General features: G+C 37.9%; 1 protein-coding gene across 4 annotated transcripts in view; it reads right to left on the reverse strand.

The window, feature by feature from the left end:
* LOC114647068 (adenosine kinase-like) overlaps nt 1-15711 on the reverse strand; it is a 594211-nt gene that overhangs the window by 405754 nt on the left and 172746 nt on the right. The gene's annotated exons all lie outside the window — the stretch shown is intronic.

The raw sequence follows: 15711 nt of genomic DNA on the forward strand, positions 1-15711 counted from the left end.
GAAAAGAAATTAATTAATAAAGAAATTAGACAATCTATTAAAATGTTTAAATTTCCCTACTATAAAACATAAAAAAGATCGAACTGCTTGAAACAAATGATCACATTTGACTCCTGATTGACCCAGAAATAACTTAGGATTCTGTCATCAACCATTTCTAATAGGCAGAGGTTCAGCCTTTCAGATTTCACTCTTGTATGTCAGGAATGGGTTGGGGCTTTGCCTTTAGCCCATCAATCATCTGACTGCTGTCTGCCGCAGACCCTGCATTGTGTCTGCTGCTACACAATGCTTAGCACATAAATTGTATTTTTCAGTTTTTCTAGAGTGAAATGAATTCTTTCTGTATTTCATCTATCAGTAATAAGGCTTGAGAATATAAGACATCACCTTTAGTGATGATACTGCAGTACTTTTCATCTGAACAATTTCCGCAATCACCCATGTATTTTCTGAAACAGGTTTTTTCCATGTGGTGAATGGCCGGCGCTGTCTTAACGCCTACTTAATGTAAGGTCCAGGGGAGAGGACACACACAGGGCATTATCGCCCCTGGAGCGTTAAGACAGCAGCCCCCCTGGGTTGCAGCAGTTCCTCAGATTCCCACAGGGCTTCATGGGAAGTTTGAGTTCGGCATAGCCCTGTTAGGGTTCCGTGGGTGCCACCAGTGGAGTGCTACAAGGAGTGCAGGGCCCTACTTTATTGGATTTCCGTCTCACCTGTAAGTGATTCTGGACCATGTTAACAGGCCACAGTACTCCTGGGTGAAGGATAAAAGAACCCTACTGGCACTTCTCCAAGAGCCAGAGTCAGGAGGGAGAAGGCATAGCTTGCTGGTGGAGGAGTGGAGGAAGACAGAGAGAAAGAGATACAACGAAGCCAAAGAAGAGAAAGTGCTTTGTGCATTATTATTGTGCTTTGTACTGTGCACTGGCTAGTAGGAAACTGTTGGGAAGAGTTTCCCACAATAGAATAAAAGCCATGTGTGCTGCTGAACTTGTATCTGTGTCGGGCTTGGGGAGCTGATGCATCCACTGCAGGCCACACCCATCATTATGCAGAGCTCCACTTTGTACTGGTGTAATTACGCAACTAACTGGAAAAACTACCTGTGCAGATATTACACTGGGACAATTCACAATTGTCAGTTAAAATGGATGTTTTTGAAATGGGAGAGCCCAGAGAAGATAGAGGTATATATTTCTATAAGTGTCCATGTTAGTGTTTCTTCAGACACCCCAACTTTCTTCCGACATCTTAAGAGACAGTTAAGGTCAATTATTAGTTCTAGACTGGCTGAGTACAAGTAACTGTTGGACAGTGTGCAAGTGTGCTCTAAAATTGACTGACCAATTCCAGAATAAATTGAATTTAACAAGTCTAAACCTAGCTGAATGGACAGTTGTACAGCCTTTAATAATGTTCATGTTTAGAATGTCATACATTTATAGATATAGAAATGGATTGAGCAGATCTGAGAATGTGCCATGGAAAAGTGGAGCCTACCCTGGTAGCACTGAGTGCAAATTGGGGTACAACTCTGACAGAGTTCCAGTACATTGCAGGGTCTGCTCATTTAGAAAATAAACTTGAATTGATAAATACAGCCCTACAATTCTTTGTCAAAATTTAGATGCTCTGATTTTGAAGTTTTACATTTTTTATTTTATAGATAAGAGACACATTGGAGTACAGATTAAATCGGTTTAAAAAGGTCAGTGATGAGATTCAACACGTGATGACAAAGGTTCACATGTGCAATGGTAACACTGCTTACAATTTTAAATGTCTTATTTCAGTCTTTCTGTTATTAAAAAAAGAGAAAAACATTAGATAACTACCCCTTCACATCACAAATACAATAATGCTTTTGATCTTTGTAAATATAAATATTTGAGTGTCTTTGAAGTGGGATGATACATGTAGACCAAGACTAATTTGACTAGGTGTTCATTTAACCAAGGCTGTAGAAATGACTAATGTTGCTTTCTGAAGGCTTACACTTCTTAATTTTAAACTTCTTTAATGGCTTCACCCAATTAGTTTCAATAAAAAGCAATAAAATTATAATCACTGCAACGTGTATTAAATAAAACTAGAATCTAGATAGATTTAGATTAGTACCGTTTGTCTTACATGGAATAAATTGTAACAGGATGATTATAAATATACCAGTGCATCCGTGGTATCAAGAGAAAATGATAAGGATGTGCGATTCAAGCAATTAACAATAAGGAAAAAATTTGCCTAACATCCTCAAAAACATCATGAAGGATGAAAATAAAATAAACACATAATTCATGTCTCAACATTTTAAACTGTAATGCTACAGTTTATACTGTAATTATGTATAAATCAGACGTCACTCAATTATTGCAGCACCCTTAAATAACAATAAGTTAGGTTATATTTACCACACCTCTTTTTGGAAGGAGATTTAATTTCTAGAAGGCGGCTCAACCTTCTGTCATACAAGATAAATAAAAATGTAAAACTGAAAAAGGAAATGTGCTATTACCCAGTGAGTTCTAATGATAGTGTAGCTGCAACAAATTGTTGCTCACAATAAATGTTAATTTGGAGTAAAATACTTTAATTTTAGATACATATGCTATGTTCAAGACTGGGTTATAAGCTCCTGCAGTACAATATAAAACTAGAGATCATTTATTCAAACATTAAAATTTCAGGGATACTGAAAACAAAATCCAGCTACACTGGATTTGAAGTAGAGCAGCTGTCCTAATTTTGATATCTAAATGTACAAAACTACGCACTATTGTCTGCCAACAACACTGTTAATACAGAGAGCTAAATACATGTGGTTTTACAATGAAGTCCAAAAGCCACACTCTGCTGGAACTGTTTTCTGAATACGTCAATGTTATGGAAAAGCACCTTGTGGCAAATTTTGCCTGCATTAATGGATGCAGTTACATGGAATTATAAGACTTCCCTAAGGCTTGTTGCTTAAATAGCTCGGCAACATGTCTGGAATTTGTGCAAAGTGGGAAACTAAGAATGTTAAAATACCAAAACGAGAAGTAAAACCTAGAATTTAGCCAGTGTTCAATTGTATAGTCTATGGTAGACTGATTAAGTACTCTTTAACCGTATAGCATTTGTCAACCATAATTATATTTTGTATGTTGTTTTAAATGTGTAAGAAAAGACACTGTTCTATGAGTCATCCTTACTATCTGCTGCTTTACACATTATGATGTTTATTTGTCTGGTGGGTGGGGAAGTTTGAAACTAATATTTAGAAACACCCAGTGTGTGTCCTGATTAAATGCTACTTGTGAAATTAGTAATCTATGCAAAAATACAAATTAACTTCAGTTAGCTTTATTTTAAATGCTAAAATAAGAAAGCTGCACAATGGCACAGTGAAAGCTAGAGAATCCAAGTCGGAATCCTGTTTGGCCAATCTGTGATTGGAGCTTGCACATCCATGTCTCTGTGGGGTTCTTCTCTGGATTCTCCGATGCTCCCCTTACATCTCAAAGATATATTAGTTGATGTACAAAGGGGAGTCTGAATTGGCTGTGTATGACTGATTGTGAGTGTGAATGGCAATAAGTGCCCTTTGTGAGATGTGCTTGATACGGCTGATATAGCCTCCAGTTTCGACACAATCCTGAAATAGAGTCAAAGGTGTTTCAATAAATGGGAATTTTCCAAGCTACAGAAAATGTACCGTAGTGCTGGGCTGTATACCGGTTCATACCAAAAAACGTTTTTTATTTTTGTTATGATATGGATTTTTCTTATACCACAACACCAGTTTAAATATCCTAAGCAACATTTGGAATGTGGTGCAGCGGGAATACTGTTTAAGGGGGGACCTTTTTTACTGCTGCACAGCTAAACATGCATGCAACAGAATACATGCATTAGTGGAGGTATTGAGCGGTGAAAATGGACAAAGAACATTCTGAAAGTGACGCTGTTTCAGACGATAAAGTTGAACATGATGACACAGAAGAAATTCTGCCAAAAAAAAAGGAGCCTTGTCTGTTGTCTGGAGATACTTTGGTTTTAAAAGGACGGATGTGGACCATTATGTTCAAATGTGTGAATAGTGCTACTGGATAATACTGCAAGCCAAGTTGTATTTGTTTTATTTTTTTTCCAATACTGTGTAATGTACCTGGGTACTGTATAATAGTGTGATGATGCCGGTCCCCTACAGACTCCCTCTTCCTACATGGGAGGCTGTTGAACCAACACCGTCGATAGTTATGACCTAGATGAGCTGACAAATCTCATTGAAGCCAGGGGATGGTGGAAAGTGCTCAAGTGTTTTTGTTAAAAACAGTCAAAAGTAAAACCAAAAGTGTCCATTGTGTAGTGTTCAAAAAATACAGTACCCAAATAAATAGCAAATCCATAAAACCAGTGAAACGTGGGGATAAAATTACATAATAAATAAATCCGTTAAAATAGAGGTTAAAATGCAGTCTCTCTCCTCACTCGATCGCAGCCCACCACCTTCTGTCTCCCTGGTTCACCCATCACTGGCGTTGCCAGCGGAGCCTCTGCAGCAAGAACTCCTTGCTGCCGCCACACTGCGCAGCCAGACCGTCTGAGGTCGGCACACCTCGCGTCTTCCTTCGCGCTCACTCAGTAGTTCCTCGGATCCATTGTGAGGTCTTACATTTCGCTCGCCCCACTCTACACGCTTAGTTAGTGGGGTGAACCAGCCCCTAGAGCGCCTCAGTCTGTGCTCCCTAACAGAGCCCCAGCTCGTGCTGCCTTCTCATTCCTGGTTGTCCGGATCGTCTCCCAAGACTGCCTTTTCCCTTCTTTAACCTCCTTCTGTTATATCTTTTCTTTTATCCTTCCCCCTATCCTGCCGGCCCATAAATATATGTCTCCGTGGGCGCAGTGCCTTAATCACACACCGCAGGAAGCCGATGAAGCAATTGAGAACGATCGCACCCGCACATGCAGGCACGACTCACCCCAAACATCTCATCAACCTCCTGCGGTCATGCAATCGCGCCCATGGAAATGGACACGTTGAACTGGATTTAAACACTGGCCTTTTTTTTTTTTTTTTTGAAGCCGCGAACCCACTATACCACAAATAGCATTATAAATGCAAGTTGCAGTTTTATTATTTATATATATATATCACTTTGCACTTGTTTTATTTTATCTATATTACTAAACGACAGTTTAATTTATGCACGGACGGCGGATGCACCGCATGCACACTACGCCTCAGAGTCAAACCCAGCGGCTTCCCAGAGTCAGTTGGTGGCGCCCAAACAACACAACCTGTGAACTAAAGCTGCTCTAATCCACTTTGCCAGCGGTCTGTGTGGCATATTTGAATCACGTAACAGAAATTCAGTATTAAAAGTAAGATTGTACCCAACGACATAGCCACAGAGAAACAAGAACGAGACCGCATGGATAAAAACAATAAACGGAGGCTCCTACAACGCGCTTCACAAACACCAGAAGCAAAGAAGTCACGGCTCCAAAAAGAAACAGCTCAACTAACGGAAATACAAAAACAAGCCCGTATGGATAAAAACAATGAACGAAGGCGCCTACAATGCACCTCTGAAACAGCACAAGCAAAGGAGTCACGGCTCCAAAAACAAAGAGCTCAACAATTACAAATACAAAACCGAGCCCGTATGGATAAAAACAATGAATGAAGGAGCCTACAACGTGCTTCTGCAACACCAGATGCAAAAGAGGCACAGATCCAAAAAGAAACTGCAGAAAGACTACAAAGTCATTTAAAAGGTTTAAGACGTTCAGTATTCCAACAAAGAAAAAGCCAAAGACAGGAACAACGGACAGACGCTGAACAATTCCGCCAGGTATCTGAGAACGCATTCTATAATGAATCCACTGATCATGAAAATTAATTGGGATTAATGAGTATCCTACAATAGTTCATTTGCTTTTGCATCTACCGGGGTTAATATCAAGCCACCACCTGGGAATGGCCCATACTGCTTTCGCATGTGTGGACAAATATTGCATCGGATTGGAACTGTGCACCCTGAGCCAAATCACGATCGCAAATTTGCCCAGATTTACGTGTTAGATCTAGATGACGCAGTTTACCAACGAATGAACCTTCCTGAAAACAAGCAATGCACAGAGCTGATAATGAGAAACGTAGCTGAAGTCATAAACAATCACACATTAGCTAACTCTATAAAAATGCTACATGAGGTTGAAAAAGAAGCCAATACAAAAGCTGAGGCGGAGGGTGTGGTACCAACTAAAATTGCCTTAGTGCTAATAAAGGACAAGAACAGGATCCGAGACGATACAATGTTCCCTCCATGATATTTCATCCCTCCAGGCGCTTTTGACAAGCGCCTCTGGATATTTTACTAAGTCTAAACGCCTCTTTAAATGGTTGACAATATGTTGTCAAAATTTTAGTTTATCTGTCATGCAGTGTGATTCCCTCTTTTCATTAGTGTCACCCCCTTGAAAACTATCACTTTATGGGGCATTGCAAACCTGTATTAATATTTGTGTGCACATTAAAATGTTTTTTTGTACAATTCTCACGACAGTGGAATAGGTTATTCTTAGCCAATCTACTGCAGTAATTGAAGTGGAAAATTTGGTTAACATCCACTCATGCATGGGAAAAAAATACCGCCGAATACCGTGAAACCGGGATAATTTAAAAAAATGTGATATAGAATTTTGGTCATACCGCCCATCACTAGTACCAACTAATTTTTAGAGAGTTAATGCTCCAAAATACAAACACTACTTTTCCACTTAAATCCATGCTATCTTCCTGACTTCTCCTGACTTGCATTCATCAAATTCCTCATATGTTATAAAAGAAGTTTTAAAAAAGGCAACATGGAAAAAAATTAATGTAAACTTGTAAAATTTTGCTGTTATTGAACTTAACTGGTGATTTAGCAATATCGACAAATCAATGTAATGTGTCTACTATTGAGGTTTTTAAAAATGTATTTTTATTTTAAACTTCATCATAAGCAAAGAAATGTATAATTTCAGATTACAGTAACTTCCACCAGGAAAAAAACAAATACAAAGAGGTAGTAAACACTATTTTCTGAACTTCTGTGCAACAGACAAAGCACACTTTTCTAGAGCCTCTCTTTTTTTTAACCTTACTATTTGTAAGAAATGCTTTGAAAACTACAGGTGTATCCATCTACAAATCCATCCATCCATCCATCCATTTTCCAACCCGCTGAATCCGAACACAGGGTCACGGGGGTCTGCTGGAGCCAATCCCAGCTAACACAGGGCACAAGGCAGGAAACAATCCTGGGCAGGGTGCCAACCCACCGCAGGACACACACAAACACACCAAGCACACACTAGGGCCAATTTAGAATCGCCAATCCACCTAACCAGCATGTTTTTGGACTGTGGGAGGAAACCGGAGCGCCCGGAGGAAACCCACGCAGACACGGGGAGAACATGCAAACTCCACGCAGGGAGGACCCGGGAATCGAACCCAGGTCCCCAGGTGTCCCAACTGCGAGGCAGCAGCGCTACCCACTGCGCCACCGTGCCGCCCCCCATCTACAAATCAAACAATAAAAATAACTGTAACAGGGAAATTAGCAATTTTAAAGAGATACAAATTGTTTTTGAGCTCCTTTATAGGAAACTCAAATGTCCAAATGTGCAAACATGAAATTACCTATGGAGATTTAAAAAAAAGCATGTTCATCTTTCAAGAATGGCAAAATCAAATAACATAAAACGGAAAAGAGTGTAAAGGCTCAATAAATCACCTGTAAAACCCCACAAAACTACAGACTAAAATATGATTATGACAGTGTTTTAACTACATACATTGCAGGCTGTTTTAGTTCAATTAATTTTCTAAAGTATGCAAGTCTAGAAGGAGAAAAAAAAACTGAAGAACAATGTTTAGTTTAAATCTTAATTTAGACTCAGCCCAGAGAAAAGCACTGTATTAAGCTTACAAAGTAATGAAACACTGCATAAATCACTCTTAACTACTAACAAGCAATGAATTGTAGCTTAACTACAAAGTATCAGGTAAGAAAAATTCCACGTTGTCATCTTGAAAAGTAGAATAAAGAATGAGGTTTTGATGGTTCTGTGACTTGACACATTGTTTTTAAACAATAATGATATTCCTGACCCTTGAACAAATGATGAATACCGATCCAAAGTTTGCTAAGAATACCCGCTTTTGAATGCAAACTTACATTTATGAAGACCAGGTTAAACTTATGAACACCAAATGTTAACTTATAAAGGGGGAAAAAGAAACTGCATAGTCAAGAATCTGCAAGATTCTTTGCTTTGAAATTTCTTACCACAAATGTTACTAGCGTTGAAAAAATGCACTTAAATGTCAGTTTGATAAAAGCCAAAAGAACATTTCCCACATGTGTTTGTAGTTATGTATATTGAGTCAAGATGGAAAAAGAGTAACAGTCATTTAAATCACAACTAAAACATCATCTTTTCATTTTAATTTACGAGTGTCCCTGCAAGTTCTTAGAAATTAGTTTTATTAACCTCTGGTCTCATACACAAAGCTGGTTTACACTCCTTTCCTCTTCACGGAGATTCCACGTATTTTCACTCTTTTAACAGTAAAATCTAGATGCTGTTTGAATGTAGTGTGGACAGGCTCATGAGAAACTCTGTGACATGTACGGGTCCTATGGGAGCCGAGTGCATTAAGGCAATGCATTATGGGCATTTCCAGATATCCCTTTGAAGCAGAATAGTCCAGTTTAATCAGTTCCAGAGTTGAGTTTCAATGGCACAGATAAAAAAAAAATTGAATGGTCTTCTATGTTCACTGTTATTACCTAAATTCCCATATGTACTATGTATTTTAATTAGATGCTTCCAAAAGTTACAAAACAAGAAGTACTCTTACCCCTAATATTTCATACAATATGTACTGATGAAATCTAACTTTCTGTTCAATATATTGTCTACTCATTCTTTCTTCAGACTTGATCTCTAGTAACCTGAGCTGCAGAAAAACCTTTCATTGACCTTGAGCTTGAGCTAAAGATTCACCATACTGCTCTAGCAGGAAAATGTGAAAAACATTCCATAGTAAAAAGATAATGACAATGATGAATGCAAACTCTATTATACCAAGTACCAGTACCTCCATCTATCATTGTCCAGAAAGCAGCAAAACCTACAGATCTCACAGTTAGTTGACTCATTGAAATAAAAATTACTACATTCTTTCAAACTAACAGAACCAAAATTAACACTACTTGGAATGTAAAAATGATCGTAAGATAAAGTAAATGTGGCAGAATTAAAACCAACCAAACACTAAATAAATAAATTAATTAATAAATAAAAGAATGGTGACACTGTTTAAGAGACCCATAATTAAAAAGATTAATGTATTTTTGCCACAAAGTTCAAATCTGCATTAGTCAGAGGTAGTATGAAAACATCTAAATGAGACCGGATGTTCAGCCTGAACTGCAGTGCCTCAAAAATAAATAAATTAAACCACGTAATAGTTGAAAAAAAAAAAAGCGCTACACTTTTACATAATACCCACTGGGCACTGAAATAATACAACCAAGGAAAGCAGTGAAACCTGTGAGCTTGCTGCTCCACAGCTTTACCCTTTAAAGAGCTATTCATCACAGGTCTCAACATGATGCAGAGTTAGCGCTGCTGCCTGACAGTAAGGAGACCATCATGTGTGTCCTGGGATTTCCCTGTGTGGAGTTTGAATGTTCACACCATGTCTGCATGGATTTTCTCCCATTGTCCAAAGACATACAGATTAGGTGAACTGGTAGTGCTAAACTGGCCCTAGTGTTTGTTGGGGGTGTTGGTTTGTGCGTTCACCGTGTGATGGATTGGTATCCTGTCCAGGGTTTGTTCCTGCCTTGCCCCCTATTCTGACCTGAGGATAGGCTCTAGCACCCCACGAAACCCTGGCCTGAATTAAGTGGGTTAGAAAATGACATATTTTTTTCAATTTTTAACTAGCTGTGTGCATTAACTCCTACCCCTTTTTTCTGCTGGTCCATTTGCAACTTTTTTTGTAGTGTGGTACAGAATGACCAGTGAGAAATTTTACCGAGTGAAAACTTACAAACTACACCCAGACAATTTTCCTGTCCTGGAGGGCACCCAGTTGAACAATTCAAGTGCCTCTCTGTACTTTTCTTTTAACAAATAGTAAACAACATACAATTTATAAATAGCATCAGCTAAAGTATTGATTACTGGAGCTTAGAATCTGCAGAGCATGACCAATTAATCATGTGACCAATCTGATTGGCTGATAATGGGGTTCAATAACCTAATCGGTAGAAGTGACACAGATCAGACACAGCTATCTGATCGGAGCCATTAGGGGACATGGACGATCGCTTAGGGTGCTGTTTAAGCAAGTCAAGATGTTTGCCCCGGACACCGAGGGACACCTTGAGCTTCATATGGACTTTGGCTATCACTATATTTAATTTTACATTGGCATGCAAAAGTTTGGGCACCCTTGCTTAAAATGTCTGTTACTGTGAACAATTAAGTGAGCAGTAGATTAACTTATCACTAAAAAGGTATAAAATTAAAGAAGACATATTTATTTCATTTTCAAGCAAGATTACATTTTTAAGTTCATCATTTACAAGTACAAAATCCCAGAAAAATGAAAAGGGCCTGAGACAAACGTTTGGGCAATCAACATGGTCAGTACTTAGTAACACCCCCTTTGTAGTCAGCTAGGAGTCTTTCAGTTGTTTCTTGGGAAATTTTTTCCCATTTGTCCTTGTAAAAGGCTTCTAATTCTGAAAGATTCTTGGTCCGTCTTGCATGCACTTCTCTTTTGAGATCTATCGGGGACAGTGAGGGCCATGGCAAATCCACCAGACTGCGTCTCTTGAGGTATTCCATTGTAGATTATGAGGCATGTTTTGGATCATTCTCTTCTTGCAGGACCTATCCACTTTTTAATTTCAACATTTGTTTTACAGATGGTGTGAAGTTTACTTCCAGAATTCACTGGTATTTATTTGAATCCATTCTTCCCTCTACCAATGACATGTTCCCTGTGCCCTTGGCTGTAACACAAGCCCCAAAGCATGATTGATCCCCCCCCCCCCCCCCCCACACACACATCCCCCCATCCTAATAGTAGGAAAGGTGTTATTTTCCTGGAATTCAGCACCATTTTTTGTCCAAAATGCATCAGGCTTGTTTATATGTTCAGTTTCAAATTACAGACGAAATTTTGTTTTCTTCTGCTCCACTCCAGAATCTTCTTGAAGGTCCTTTGTAGTCACACGGGGGTTTTCATTTGTCTTTCTAGCATTCCAATGATCAGTTCTGTCAGAATGTTTTCTTGGTCTTTCAGACATCCACTGTTCCTCTTAACTGGCATTTCTTAATTACATTATGCACTGAGGAAAATGGTACTTGAAAACACTTTGCTGTCTTCTTGTAGCCTTCTCCTGTTGTGTGAGCGTCAAGTGTTTTATTTTCAGAGTACTAGGAGGCTGCTTAGAGGAGTCCATGGCTGCTGATTGTTGGGACAAGGCTGAAGAAGTCAGAGAATTTATACAGCTTTGCAATTTGCTTCATCTGAGGTTTCCTAACGATGACTGTGAACAAGCCATGGCCCTAACAAGCAAATAAAATTATGAGACCTTGGCAAAAGTCATCTGAGTTCTCAAATATCTTGGGGTGCACAAACTTTTGTATGGTGCTCCTTTCCTTTTTTAACTGTACAATTGTACAAAAGAAAAACAATACACTAATCTTGTATAAGATGCTGAAAAGAAATGTGTCATCCTTAACACTATGCCTTTTTGTGATCAGTTTATCTTTTGCTCACTTAACTATTCTCAGTAACAGACATTTTAAGCAAGGGTGCCCAAACTTTTGCATGCTGCTGTATTTGATCATATGTTAAAAATTCCATACATGAACATTTGTGCTTAATGCATTTCTGTATGCTTAATTATTAAGCTTTTTTGTTTATGATGCATCTGCAAACCATGCAGCGCTAATGACTTGTACACTGCGCAGCCTTCACTTGACACACCATCACAAAGATGGTATTTTCTGTGCATGAAAAGTGACATGACTAAACAGAATAGTGGAACTGGGACACTTCGCGTGCATATGTGATACTCATACAAATTTGCTTCTGATTACTTAAACATAATAAATGCACTTCATACTTTAGTCCCCCTACACCTTGCATCTCCTCCGTTCCGCTACTCCCCCTATGTGGCTTTCTGATCCCTGGGTGCAAAAGACAAGTCAGTGGCCATTTATATTTTAAATTAGTCAAGGCATGGTGAGAAATGTTTAAATCTATTGTTAGCAAAGGGCACTGCAGTAGAAAAATGTGTCCATTTTATAAAAGACCATACAAACTAACAATGAAAAATAATAGCGCTGATTATTAAAGCAATGTGAAAAATACATGAAAAATACAAAAGTATTGCAGCATAGCATGTCTGGAGTAACACAAAGCAGAAATTAACCTGAAGGCATTATGGAAGAACTATCTGCAATAGCCTGTAATAGACAGGAAGTCAGGCAAACCCTCAGAGCAGCGGAGCCCTAATTAGAACTGTTTTAAGTAACTCTGTTCAGGCAAAGTGACATTTGGCTGGTCCACCATCATCACTGCCCGGTGAACAGAAGTTCAGTGAAAGTAGCAACATTTATGAGGGCAACAGGAGCTTCTTTCATGACATAAATGCAAAGAAGTCATACTCCCAGAATTATATATCTATTTCTTACTGGAATGGAAGTATTAGTTTGAATATGTTACTCAAATTAGCTTCTCTTTATAATAATTGACTTTTACTGTTTTATTTATTGTTTTGTAAATGACATGGAATGTAAGAATATAATATTGTTTCACAATTTTCACTATTGTCTTATTTAATTATACTGATATAGTTTAATTCAGAGCTATACTGTTATTGTTATGTACTGTATACTACTGTTGTTAATTATGTTTATGAATATTCATTATCCTGAGTAATTGTTAATTGACATTTTTTTGTACATGTTTAAAATGACATAATATACGTTTGCTTTGTTAGAAAATCTAACATTTTAGTTTTGTTTTTCATCCACTAATATCAATTATTATAAACCACATACTCTTTCGATCGGCATTCTTATCAGTGGCAAAAATTTCTGATTGGTCAGGCTCTAAACAAAATGCCTGGGAGAGTGACAGTCAACTGCAGAGCTGCTGGCAGCCCAGCTAGATGAAAGATAGGATAGTGAATTCAGTAAGCATTGATTTTAAGGTGTCTGTCAAATATAGTGATCAAAGAGACTCGGGACTGGCAAAAATATATTTAAAGAACAGTTTACCCAATAGTTCTGTGGGATAGTGTTCAACTTACTACTTACAACTTAGTACACATTGTCCTATGTTTAGAATAGTGTGAAATTCTTGCTTGCATGGCTGATCAATACGCACCATGTTGCCTCACTCCAGTACCATGATAACACTTAAATTTACATTTAGTTACTTAGAAGATACTTTCATCAGAAGTGACTTACAAGAAAGGCTGCAAGTAGACAAGTCTGGGAACTGTTATAACGCTAATGTTACAAGACAAGTTCACAAAATTGGCCATAACAAGTGAAGAACTCTAAAGCAAATAGAATAACACAAGACTAGCTACTCTTTCTTAACTACAACATACCTAGCATTAAAATCATTATCAATTAGGAAAACATTCATATAACAAGAAAGTATTTCATAATTTCTTAAACACAGTAAGTAAGGCATTGGTTCAGAAATAGATGGGCAGCTTATTTCACAACCTAGGAGCTACACATGAAAAGGGTTGGAATCTGATGTCATGTGGTTGTGGTATTACAAAACACTACTCATTAGCACAAGTATGTGTGCAAAAAGGAGTATAGGACTGTATACATAGGTGCTAATACATTAACTACTCTGTAAGCAAGCATCAATGATTTCATCTTAATGTGTGCTGCTATGGGGAGCCAGTGGAGTGACCTATGCCTGTTCAGCTTGTTAAAAACAAGACGTGCATACAGAACCATCTGCAATGCCATGGCAGCACATGCAGATATCACTATCATTGAGGTGTTACTGTAGTAAAGACATGACAAGAGCAATGATTGGACAAGAAACTTTGCTGCATAATCTGTCAAATATGGACTGATCTTGAGGATGTAATGCAGAGTGAAGCTGCATGAATGAGAGACATCTGCAATGTGGTAATTGATCATCTCCTCAAGATTACATACTATCTTGGTAGGTGTTAGTGATAATGAGCAATGTGGTAAGATTTACAAAGTGTTGAACATGCAGACTGGCTATGATAACAAGGGTCTCCTCATTACTGGAGGGTTGAGCTGCACAATATATTCCTTCATCCAAGTGGAAGTAACAGTGAGATATGTCAGGATTTAAACAGGGACTGTGTGGTTCTATGTAAGGAATGACGCATACAGTGGAGTATCAATGATACAGCAGTGATATTAGACTTTATGGGGACTAGTTCCTACTGAAGTAATGAGCAAGAAAAAAAAAGCAGTCAACCAAGCACTGATGTTGGGTTCATCCCTGTGATTGCCTAATGCTGCTTTGACGCTCTCCTTTCCAGGACACACAGCAGGATCTACCTGTAATTTGGGATTCAAACCATCTGAGAGCATCCTCAATTATGTCAGGTTTGGAGAGGGTGGGGAAGGGGATCTGGTGGTATTAAACAAGAATGTTTTAAAATTCATAATTTTATTTAAGAGAAAACAAACTGCTTAACTTAACTGTTTCCATAGTACATCTAGAGTTATGACCCCAGTTCCTTAAACCTTATGGAAAAAACACTAAAATAAACTGCATATAATCTACAAAAATGCCTCTGGTTGCTGATTCTTTATTTAAACTTTGATAAATATGAACCATTTATTAAAAGATGGATCCCCATTGAAGTCCACTGTATCAGGAATTTTGTGATCATCATTTAATCTAGGTAGGTCCTATATGTACTGTATATGTACACTGTCACCAGAGTATCGTATTTTAGTTCAGAATTAAATGATCAGAGAAAATATGAAGATAAACCAACAGGACTGCAAACTTTAAATGTTACAAATGCCAATGGATTTTCTCCAGGAATGCTGTTAATGAAGTTTTTGCTTTCTTTTGCTTTTCTATTGCTGACAGCAATAGCTAACTGGCCATACTGCAATTATTTTATTAGTGAGAATTTATATTAGAATGACAATATTTATATTTAAGCAATGAGATTTATTTTACTATTCATGTATTTTGATTTGGATATATAAATTGAATAGGATTTAATAATTCATTGTCAGTGCATTGTAGTTTTAAGATCTTTGAACCTCTCCTCAGTGAAGAGTGCTACACAAAGAAAGAGCTGAAAACAATTATTTGTTTCCTAGTCTTTATTATTCTCTACACTTTGCAAAATATCTCTAAACAATATCACTTATGCATTACTGTAACTAGTGAACTGTCCATGGGCCTCAATCAGCATCTCAAACTGAAATTTAGGAGGCTGCTGTGTATTTTCACCCCACGCAATTTCTTAAAAAGAAGCTAGTTTGTGCAGTTATTGATACCCACTATTTTTTTCTTTGGCTTATTACTGTTCTCTTTCTGTCACATTTCTGAAACTGTAGATTTCTGATAGCATCACCCAAATACTTTAAAAAAACCTTTTTCCT

The sequence above is a fragment of the Erpetoichthys calabaricus genome, chromosome 2 (assembly GCF_900747795.2).
Source record: "Erpetoichthys calabaricus chromosome 2, fErpCal1.3, whole genome shotgun sequence".
Classification (NCBI taxonomy): Eukaryota; Metazoa; Chordata; class Cladistia; order Polypteriformes; family Polypteridae; genus Erpetoichthys; species Erpetoichthys calabaricus.